Here is an 11,714-nt window from a genome sequence, read left to right on the forward strand (position 1 = left end):
AGGGACAGAGACAGAGAGGGACAGAGACAGAGACAGAGACAGAGACAGAGAGGGACAGAGACAGAGAGGGACAGAGACAGAGAGGGACAGAGACAGAGACAGGGACAGAGACAGAGAGGGACAGAGACAGAGACAGAGACAGAGACAGAGAGGGACAGAGACAGAGAGGGGCAGAGACAGAGAGGGACAGAGACAGAGAGGGACAGAGACAGAGACAGAGAGGGACAGAGACAGAGAGGGACAGAGAGAGAGACAGAGAGGGACAGAGAGAGAGAGAGACAGAGACAGAGACAGAGACAGAGAGGGACAGAGACAGAGACAGAGACAGAGACAGAGAGGGGCAGAGACAGAGAGGGGCAGAGACAGAGAGGGACAGAGACAGAGAGGGACAGAGACAGAGACAGAGAGGGACAGAGACAGAGAGGGACAGAGAGAGAGACAGAGAGGGACAGAGACAGAGACAGAGACAGAGACAGAGAGGGGCAGAGACAGAGGGACAGAGACAGAGGGACAGAGACAGAGGGACAGAGACAGAGGGACAGAGAGGGACAGAGACAGAGACAGAGGGAGAAGAACACAGACATAGAAATAGGGAGACAGAGACACAGAGACCGAAAGAGACAGAAAGATACAAAGAGGCAGAGAGACAGAGACAGAGAGACAGACAGAGACAGAGAGACAGAGACAGAGAGATAGAGAGACAGAGGGAGACAGAGAAAGAGAAAGTCAGAGACAGAGAGAGACAGAGAGTGGTGGAGACAGAGGCCCAGCAGCTGCCCGTCCACTCTCTGCCTGACCTGCAATCTGCCTCTTCTGCCCTTGGATTTGCCCCGACCAGAGCTTTTGCAGGAAGGGCCACTCATTTGTGGAGGGGGAGCCCAGAGCTGGACCATCAGGAGACCCAGGAGAGAAGCCCTGCAGCAAAATCAGGACACCTGAATTAGTCAGGCCAGCAGTGACTCAGGGCCTGGAGAGCCCCATTGTCAGAGGCCAGCTGGAAGGCTCCACCAGCCAAGGGCAGGTCACCAAGGCAGGTCACAGGCCAGAAGGCAGAGGGGCCAGCACAAAACCGAGCTTTGAAGGCACAGAGCAGGAGCCAGGCGGGGACACTGGGGGCACAGGTGCAGTTCTCAGGGTGAGGATGCCTCCTTAGCCTGACTCCATGTCACTGGTGACCAGTCAACAAGGTGCAAGCTGCAACCTTCACAGAGGGTGATCCTCCTGGAGACAAATGCACCTGACTGGCCGTAACATGTCCCCGACCCACTGGCTCCCCTGCTGAGCCCATGTCAGGGGAGTCTGCAGTGGCCTGTGCATGGCCTTGGGCTTGCCAAGTCCCAGGAGGGTGGGTGTTGTCTGCGTGGCTCCCTGCTGCCGGCAGCGCATCTCACCTGGGCACAGAACAGCAAAGACAGCCAGCGTGGGCTGCAGGTACACCCCGGGGACTGGGCACGGGGCAGCAGCTGCTCATGTTTATCGGCACCAAAGGTCAAAGCAGAAACCAGGTGTGATGATCGGGACGGCTGCGCCTCCTGGGGTTTCCCGATCATTGACAAGTCTAAATTCTAAAGAATGCGACCCATAAATACATTTTTTTTGGTCTTAGACTTGAGAAACGGAGGAGAAATAACAGCAGCAGTGTCCTGTGACAATTTCTGAAACACGGAGGAGTCCTGGAATAAACCATGCCTTGGATCCCACAGCGGAAGGAGGAGCACAGCACAGCTGGGATCAGGAGGACTCTGAAGTCTCCTGGATGTGGCAGGCGTAAGCTCAGCCACTGTGCACAGTGTGTGTCCTTGAGCAGGTCACCTAAACTGCCTGGGTCTCACATCCTTGCCCGTAAAGTGGGAAGAATAATACTATTGCATGAGGTTTAGAAATTCGTAAAACGATTGGTGGGAATGTAAACTACTACAGCTACTATGAAGAACAGTATGGAGATTCCTCAAAAAAACCCACAAATAGAATCATGATATGAGCCAGCTAACCCACTCCTGGGTGTTCATCCAGAGAGAAGGAAGTGGGTATATCAAAGAGACACCTGCATCCCCACATTCACCCCGATACTTGTCACCATAGCCAAGATACGGAACAAACAGAGGTGTCCACCACTGGATGACTGGATGAAGAATGCAGTATATATACACAATGGAATACTATTCAGCCATAAAAAGGAATAAACCCTCTCACTGTGGCCACACGAATGGAACTGGGGACATGATGTTAAGTGCTGTAAGCTGGGAACAGAAAGTTCAACACCACACGTTCTCACTCATATGTGTGAACTAAAAAAAAAAAAGAAAGAAAAAAAATGATCTCATAGAGTTAAAAAGTAGAATGGAGGGTACTAGAGGCTGGAAATGGGGAGGGGAGGGGTAGGGAGAGGAGAGGGATAGGGAGAGACATGTTAAAGGACACAAAATCACAGGTAGGCTGGAGGAAGGAGTCCCAGTGTTCCGTGCCACTGCAGGATAACCAGAGTTTACAGTGATACACAGCATCCATTCTCATTGCGCTTTCACCAATCCGAGAGAGATTGCTCAGGTCCAATCAAAAGACTCACTTCTTGGATACTCAAGAGCACACAATCCATGAGGATCTCAAGGTCGCATCAGAGCTGGACATGGATGAAAGCAGGGTGCGGACACAGCGTCCTGTCTGTGCTTGGTGTGGCGGGGAACTCGACTAGGCGGAACCTGCTGGTTTAGCCAGCCTGCTGGGACATGTGCCTCATGCAGAGCCAGGCCTGCTGATGCCGCACGGGTGTGAGGATGCTGCCAATGAACACACGCACTGCGTTTATGCAGGCACATCAGGAAGTCACCGCTCTCATGGCCAAGAGTTCCCTCTGGAAGATCCCCCCACTGACTGCCCTTGGGGGTGGCTGAGTTGACCACCAGGTATCATGAAAGCCCAAATGCCGGGAATGCCAGCTCCTGGAAACTGATTTGCATTCTCAGGACAACCTTGGGAATCATTAGGGAAACGGGAGGATGTGAAGAGGACTGACCTGTATTCCAAAAGACAGAAAGCCACACTGCCAAACGCCACTGAGGAAGCCACCTGCCTCGCTATTGTGACTGGTGCACTGTGGGCCAGTGGTCATCCTGCCAGAGGAGAAGGTGGCAGAACAACAGCCTGAACCGGTCCAACAGGAACCCAAAGACCGGGCGTTCCAGACGTCCCTGCAGAGTTTCACAGGCAACGAGGCAGCTCAGCGTGAAGCGAGAAGAGTGACATACCAGCCCACGTCTCCTGCGTGCAACTGCCTGGACACCTGAGCACACAGATGCCACGGTCAGCTCCTATGGGAGGAGGCCCCCTCAACACTTCCACGTGGTGTTGCTGCCATTGGAAAAGCAGAACTCAGTCCATCTTAGAACCACACTCCGGGACTCAGTGCCACGTCTGGTAACACCAGTTGATGTATGAAGGACTTATTTTTTCTCCCTGTCTGAGACATATTTGTCTAGAAGGTCAAGGAATGAACCTAATCAAAGTAGCTTTGCAGGGACAATTTCACTGCGAGCTTGGACCGTGGAGAAGTCGATTGCATAGGGAATGGGGGCTGTCTCTGTATTATTACTTCATTGCTTGCTAGTCTCTGTGCAGGGCATAGAAGCTCTGCATGGTAGTCTTGTTGTTGTCGTTGGTATTGTTTTTAAGGATGAGAAAACAAAGCTCAGCAAGACTAAAGAAGGTACCCATATCATGTAGCAGGTGAGTGATGGAGTCTGGATTTGAACCCTCATCTAGACAGCTGCCGGTCAGCTAAGAGTGTCACTGAGAAAACATCAACTCTACAGGCACTAACAGGATTCACCCTTCTGGATCCAGGCCTCGGGTTAATGTATTAATGAAACACAAAAGGACCCCAGTGTGGTAAGCAGAAATTTGAGCAGGAGAAGGAAGATAAACAAGAAGAAGAACAGGATGAAGCTTCCTGAAGAAATAACCATCCCCGCTGTATCCTACACACACCTAGAACCCTTTAGCCAGGAGAAGGGAGGACAGAGGGATGGTGGAATACACAGGATTTTTCTGTTAGCCTGAATGTACCACCAGATGGAAGGAGGTTCAAGAACATAAGTCTGTGCCTTGAAGAGTAAACTCTGACCTTTTTCTTCTCCTGCCCAGATTCCTACCTAAGGGGCCTGGGAAGGTCGCCCTACAAACCACAAAGTCTCATCGGAGGGGCCCTACCCTGTGTAATGCGGCTCTTTCCAACCTGACTCTGGCATAACTTCACATGACAGATAAGGAAGAAAATAAAAATATTTTAACCCTAAATACGTTTCTTGGCCATATCTTGAAATGTCCCTGCAAAGCTGTTTCTTGTGGGAAAAGGGTCCATTCTGTAGAGAATCCTGTTCCCTTTCCAGGCCTTTTTCCTGATCCAGGACAGAGTCCACTAAGTTTCTGGCACCTTTTAAGTCTCATAAACATTTACCATCGATTCTCTCTAAGCCTGCCACCTGGAGGCTGCATCAGCTTAGTAAGGACCTTGGTCTCCACAACCGCTTGTCCTACCCAGACATTTCCTTTCTATTGGTTCCAGGTCTTTAGATGAACTCTCAACCAACTACCAGTCAGAAAATCTGTGAATCCGCCTGTGACCTGGAAGCCCCTGCTTCCAGTTGTCCCACCTTTCCGGTCTGAACTGATGTACACCTGAAATGTACTGACTGATGCCTTATGCCCCATAGAATACAGGAAGCCTAGCTGTGCCCTGACCACCTGGGCCACATGTTCTCTGGGTCTCCTGAGGACTGTGTCACGGGCCATGGTCACTCATGTTTGGTTCAAAATAAACCTCCTCCAGTATTTTATAGAGTTTGGCTCTTTTTATTGACAACCTTTTAAAATGTCAAGTCAGGATAGGATCTCACCACATATGGCACCCAAAGGCGTGCTGGCTGCCCACTGACTATTCCAGTCGACAGAGCCAGGTACAGGGGTCAGAGCCACAGCAGCTCCCGTGGGCCAATGAGGAGGCCCGGCTCGGGAGGAGGCTCCGTCTCTCCACACCCAATGGAGGCAGCTCTGCTCCTGAGCTCAGGGTGGGCTTCACCTGGAGTTAGGAGTCGGGGGCCTGAGTCCTGCTTCCTCATTGCTCTGGTGCCCGAAAAGATGAGCAGTCACAGTGAGACGGGGCCTGACCCAGCGTGCACAAGCCCGGGAAGGAAAGGAGTGAAAGGACCTGCTTCCCCGGGACCAGAGCAAAGAGGAGAAAGAGAGTAAGTGATTGATGTTGCCTGGGTTAGAAGGAGGTAGTAGGAGAAGCACGTTGGTGTTAGGGGCTCGCCTGGGCAGTCACAAAGGGGCCCACAGACAGACAAGCCTGTAAACCAAAAATACAATTCTATGGGCCCCAACCATCTGAACGAACCTCCTCCTCTGCCAGGGCACTCTTAACATTTAACCTGAGAGTCTGGTTCAGGCCGTGACGGGAAGTGGGGGCCGGACAGACCTCATTATATCCTACAGCACTAACATCAACATAGACCTTACATCTGATAAGAAACATTTGCAATCTCTTCCCTCTGAAGCCTGCTACCTGAAGGCTTCCTCTGCAAGCAAGAACTTTGTTCTCCACAACCTCTTATCCTAACCCAGACATTTCTTTCTATTTGTTCCAAGTCTTTAGACAAACTCAACTGATTGTCAACCAGAACATTTTTAAATCTATCTATAAGCTATTAATAACAACAGGTCCCCCAAACCTCCCCACCCCACTTCACATTGTCCCACCTTACTGGACCAAACCAATGTATTTCTTAAATGTATTTGATTGAAGTCTCATGTCTCCCTAAGATGTATACAACCAAGCTGCATCCCACCACCTTGGGCACATGTTCTCAGACCTCCTGAGGTCTGTGTCACAGGCCATGGTCACTCATACTCGGCTCAGAATAAATCTCTTCAAATATTTTACAGAGTTTGACTCTTCATCGACAGGCCCCTTGCTGGGCCTAATGCTCAGCTGGAAATTCATCATCTTACCTTTGAATGTGTGTTCTAAACGTGAAGTCACTGGGACTGGGAGCGTGCCTGAGGGCAGAGATTTGTGCCACCTGCTCGTCTGCCACTGCTTCTAGCCTCTCTATTTGCATAGAACATTCTCGATGCTCTGTGGGATTCTGAGGCAGCCATGATGGTGGGAGTTCAAGGTAAGTGAAGAGCAGCAGAGTCAGCCACCCCCAAAGATACCTCTTTGGCATAAGGATTATTTTGAGCTGAAGACAATTTAAAACATGTAGATATAAGAGAAGCTCTCTCTCTTGCCCCTCTTTGCCTAAAAGCAGGACATAATTTAGTGAAGGTGTCCCCACTCCTGTCTCTACCAGGAAAGACAGAAGCCAATCACTGGGATAAGTCTAGGCCTTATCAGCCTGGACAGCACTGGAGGAATCTACTTAGCAAACTTGACTATTAAGAACTATTAATAGTTCTTAAGGACTATTAAGCCCTTATCCTCCATTCATTTCCCGTGTATTTAGCTGGCTGCCATTTGCTGCCCTAGAAGCTCAAAGGTCTTTTCCTTTGTATTGTCACTTCTCTAAAATTTGTTGTTATTTTGTTTAGAAGCTCTATCAGCCCAAGTTCCAGTAACCCCTTGGAGTGACTCATGGCTGAGTGCTCCCATGTGTATGCATAATGAGCGTGTTAATAACCTTGTTTGTTTCTGTTTTGTCAACCTGTCTTTTGCCATTCTAATTTATAGGACCTCAGCCAGAGAACCTAGGATGGGTAGAAGGAAAAGGAAATTTTTCCTCCCCTGTGAGTGTCCCGCTTATGACAGATAAGTGGAGGGCTGATGAGCCTGTAAACCAAAAATACAACTGCCCTGAGAGGCCACGCCACCTCCTTGAATCAGAAGTTGACAGACAGAAGGCAGGAGACACAGGCAGCCACGGAGCCGAGCCCATCCCACTTCTCACCTGTGCTGCTTCCTGAATGGTCCTTTCCTTTATCCTGGCGATGATGGCACGGAAGGGCAGGCAGAGGGCTGCAGCCTGGCTCCTTTCCTTCAGTCCTCCTGACGAAGTTCTCTGTCTTAAGCTCTGTCTTAACTCTGGCCCTCAGCAGAAGCACCTGAAGAACATCCTAAAACCTGCACAGCTGAGCTCTGCCCAGAATTGCAATTCCCTCATTTGTCACCTAATGATTCCCAGGTGTGGCGACGCTGCCGGCCGGGGGAACACATTGTGGGAACCCACGCCTGGCACAATCCTTCCCATCCAGGCTGCTGCCCACGTGGCAGCCCATCCCTGTAACACCTGTATCTTGCTCAACAACTGAGCTCAAATAACCCTTTGTGTTCATTTCCTGAGGTCACCACAACAGGAACTTCTTGTCTCCCAGTCCTGGAGGCCAGGAGTCTGCACTCATGGTGTCAGCAGGGCCACGCTCCCTCCACAGGCTCCACGGCAGGGAGGCGCCCATGCCTTGCTCTTAGCTCTGGTGTTCGGGGAAACCCTTGTTTGTAGATGCGTCACCCCAACCTCTGCCTTCATCTTCACATGGCCACCTTCTCCCCGTGCTCCCCTCTCTTCCTATGAGGACATTGGTCACATGGAACTCGAGGCTCACCCTGCTCCAGAATGACCCCAGATCAACTCGATCAGTTCTGCAAGCAAGGGCTCGTTCACAGGCACCAGGTTAGGGCTTCAACATACCTTTCTAGGGGACGCAACTCAACTCACAACCCTTTCTCCTCAGAAGGTTTGTCCACATCCCCCACACCGGAAGGCCCCCCTACCCCCGACCCCCTGTGTCCTTCATGATGGGGCCCTTCTCCCTTATCCCACTGAAAGCTCCCTGACAACAGACTCCTCTTGTTCACCTCTGGGCACCCCACAGCCCTTGGCATTGCACCCTCTGCTCATAGTTCGGGCCAGTTTGTTAAGAGATGGCATCGGTGATTATGACGCCTGGCTGACTTGTGACAAGCTCTGTCTTAAGAACTTGACACAGAGCTTCACAACAGCCACTAACAGGTATGTGCTGTCATTATCCCTGTCTTAGACATGAAAAAAGAGAGATGCAAAATGATTAGGTGACTTGGAGAGCCCATGGTCAATAGATGCCACAGCCAGACATGAACAGAGATGCATGGGTGCTCCAGACCATGCCAGATATAAACACGGTGGGGTAGGGGCTCCAGACCATGTGAGCGCCACCGCCGCCCACCCCCTCGTACAGCCTCTGGGCAGGTGTCCTTTGTTCTGACTTCTCAGCTTTCAACCAGGGCCAGCTGCAGAATTTAGGGGCCCAGGACGAAACACAAATGCAGGGCCTCCTATACAAAAAGCAGGAAAAAGTGCCATTATGGTACTGAAATACAACGCTTTTTCCTTCCCTCTGCAGTCTCTTTCCCCTCTTTTCATGGGGTTCCTTTATTTGCCGCATTGTCATTCTAAGAAGGAAAATTAAAAATTATTAGTCAACTTATTTTGTGCAATGCCAATTTCAAGTGCAAACATAGGAGCATTTATCTCATTTGCAAAATCACCAAAATTTCTCAATTTGCAGTTTGTAGCTTGTACATGTTTTCTTCTTATCAGAACAGTGAGGCGCTACAAAAAACGCCCTCAACTGTATCCACTATAGCTCCTGATCCAAGACTGGGTCTCTGGCTGTTGCTCACCATGGTTCCCTCAGCACTGAGCCATGATGTTTCGGCCAGAACGGGCGCCTCACTCACCCACGTAAGCCCTGCACAGCCTGCCTATTCCCCCGGCCTCCAGCCACGCTCACCTTGCTGGGTTTTCTCAGCCTGCTCACCTCTCAGCCTTGCCACGGCCGCCCACACATTCCTCTGTCATATACCGGGGCCCCTGCAGCTGCCTCGTCCTGGTCCCAGCAGGTAAAAGTGTCACACTTGTAAGTGTTCAGTTGATGCAAATTCACATTTAAAGTTTATTTACTCTGTCCCTGCACAACAGGGTTGTTTTCAAAGTTACGCTGATTAGACAGAAGTGGACTCTTGTCCCAGCTGAGGCCCTCCTATGGGTACCCACCCCCTGAATGGCTGATGCAACACAGCAACAGTGTTGACTGAATCCCGGCAGTTTCAGGCCACAGCCAACTGGGGAGACAGCAATGAGTGTTGGACGGTCGGGGTCCTCTCCGCCCCGCCATGAAACCTGAACTAACTAGACAAGTTTATCCAGAGCTGGACATGACTCTTTGGGCCATGCAGCTTTATTATTATTATTATTATTATTACTACTACTACTATTTTGTAGAAATAGGTCCTGACTATGCTGCCTAGGCTGGTCTCCAACTCCTGAGCTAGAGTGAGCCTCACTCCTTGGCCTCCCAAAGTGCTGGATTGACAGGCATGAACCCCTGTGCCCAGCCCCAACACACACTTTTTAGTCATCAATGATGGGGTTTGGTCCTGGGTGTGTTGCGGGGCCTGATGAGAACTTCCTCAACAGGTTCCTGATGCGAAACCCCGCGTTTCTCCCTTGAAACGGGGCACCCAGCTTCGGGGTTGCTCTCATCTCTGAGACAGACCTCTGTGTTTCTTCCCTTCTGCTATCACCTTGTTGGACGGTCCTGCTCTGAGGGCCACCAGAGAGGCCTGGACCTGTGGAGATGCTTTGTCTTGGAAGCAAAGGCTGTGTGCAGCCACTCCAGCCACCCACCCCTGGTAGGAGTCCTCCTGTGCTTCCGGGAGCCAATGCCACAGCTTGTCTCTGACTGAACGTGCACTGGCAGAGGCGCAGAATGATGAGCTCTTAGAGAGCGACTGCGATCTGAGTCCAGCCAGGGAAAGGCTTCATCCTCCTTGTGATTGTGGGACTCAGGCATGTCTGTCATCAGGTGGAGGTTCGATCAACAGGCTCAGCCACCCTGGTGTTGTGACTCTACACAAAATGAAGCTAGAGGAATATTGCTACAAAAGAATGATCATGGCAGGAGGCGGGGTAGAGCAATGTCAGGTCTCGGCGCTTCTTGGACTGAAATATTAGGGCAGTTGTAATGATCTTTATCTCACACAAATGAACAGAGTGATGAAGAAGACTCAGAGAAAAGCAGCTGAGAAGAGTGACAAACAAGGTAGAAAGGCTGACTTAAAGTAGAGAAATAAAAATTCATCCAGCACCTCCCAAAGTCAGATATTGGTCAAGAAGCACCCAAATAATTCAGGTCATTTAACTTTGCTCAAATGCCTCAAGGCAAGTATCACAACTCCTCCTGCTTTAGAGATGAGAATGCCAAGGCTCCCGAGGGCTGAGTAAGGAGCCCTGGTTTGTGTGAGTACAGCTAACACAACAGGTGTTAAAGCCCAATCTTCAGGGGCTTAATCCAAGAGAAGTTAACTTTCGCTTAGAAAAAGTTCAGCACCACAGTTCCTGGTGGATAAGCCACTTCCCACGAGCTCATTCCCAGACTGTCTCTGTGTCTCCCCATCCTGTCCACCTCCAAGGGCTTCAAGTCCTCAGAAGGTTCTGGATCCAGCCTGCATGGAACAAAGGGCCCCTCTGCTCATTTCCATTGCTGAGCCCTACAGGAGATGCTGGGATTGGAGCTCACCTTGTACCCAGGATGGAAGGGAAGTGCATTTTGTGAACACATAGCACCCAGGCCAGGTACCCAAAGCCACACAGCTCTAGCAGCAGCCTACAGTCCGACACGGGTCAGGCAATGGAGTCCAAGCTTACGCGTTCTCTGACTTGAGTTTTCTGAATCTCAGTCCTCTCCTGTAGAATGGAGAAAACCTCTCCTTCACAGGATTGCTGTGAGGATGAGAAGAGAAAATGCCTGCAGAGGTCATTCCTGGATGCTTAGTTATGGACAGGGCACCGGGAGAAAGGGTGATGCTGGAGTCTCTCTTTAGTCCTTAGGGAGCATCAACAAAGAGAGTGTCTCCTGAATCAGAGATCACAACAGAGTGTGTCCGAGAAGCCACCTCTCACCTCCCTCCCCAGCCTCACACACGCAGTCGGGACTGGACTTCTGATGGCAATTCAGTGACGCTCAATCACAAACCAGCAGGGCAGACCAGGAGATGGGAGCAAACCAAGCTATCATTTCACTAACTTCACAGAGGAGCCTGATACAGGAAAATGTATACATTGTTTGCCTTAAAGTGAACAATAGAGAATAACTACCCTATCTTCAAAGCAGCTTTCCAAGATCAAATCCGTTGCATCCGGAATGCCTTTCTTTGACCTTGGAACCTCCAGAAGTGGCCAGGACTCCCCCACAGAGCACATGCAGCGCTGCCTAGAAGCCGGTAGCTCTCCCGTAGAACGCTGGGAAGCAGCCAGCTGTTCATGTGGGAGTGTCAGCGTGCGTTCCTTTGTCAACGTCCTGCAAGAAAGAAAAGGCAAGAACGTCAGCGATGGCTCCACTGACTGATTAAGGCAAAGAAAGTCGCCACTGTGCGTGATCGCCCTGACTACGCTGGACAGAAACAGGGCGTTTGCCCAAGTCCCCCAGCAGCTGTCTTTGTTTCCCACTTCGATTTGCTAACGGGCAATGGGGCTCGAGCTCACTCTGCTCCTTCAGGGAGTGGCTTGGAGACCAGGTAAGACTTCAGTGTCTCCAGGAGCCTGTGAACCCGGCGCGAGGCTCTTCAGACTCAGGGAGGGTGACACACAGTCTTCAGACACGGAACTCAGGCTGTCAGTGGTGGGGAGTAAGTGAAAAACCCCACAGGCCCTGCACTGTGTCCACACATGTTATTGATCTTA

At 50.8% G+C, this 11,714-nt stretch overlaps 1 protein-coding gene across 6 annotated transcripts in view; it reads right to left on the reverse strand.

Moving 5' to 3' along the window:
- UNC93A (unc-93 homolog A) overlaps positions 1-8,883 on the reverse strand; it is a 67,135-nt gene extending 58,252 nt beyond the window's left edge. For 4 of the 6 annotated variants that reach the window (XR_012434385.1, XM_065543159.1, XM_065543158.2 and 1 more), the window contains exon 1: positions 6,945-8,883. The gene's annotated coding sequence lies outside the window, so the exon portion shown is untranslated. The remainder of the gene's footprint in view (positions 1-6,944) is intronic. The other 2 variants (XM_074038990.1, XM_065543157.1) reach the window with 1 other exon arrangement.
- Positions 8,884-11,714: the final 2,831 nt, after the last annotated feature.

The sequence above is a fragment of the Macaca fascicularis genome, chromosome 4 (genome assembly GCF_037993035.2).
Source record: "Macaca fascicularis isolate 582-1 chromosome 4, T2T-MFA8v1.1".
Lineage (NCBI taxonomy): Eukaryota > Metazoa > Chordata > Mammalia > Primates > Cercopithecidae > Macaca > Macaca fascicularis.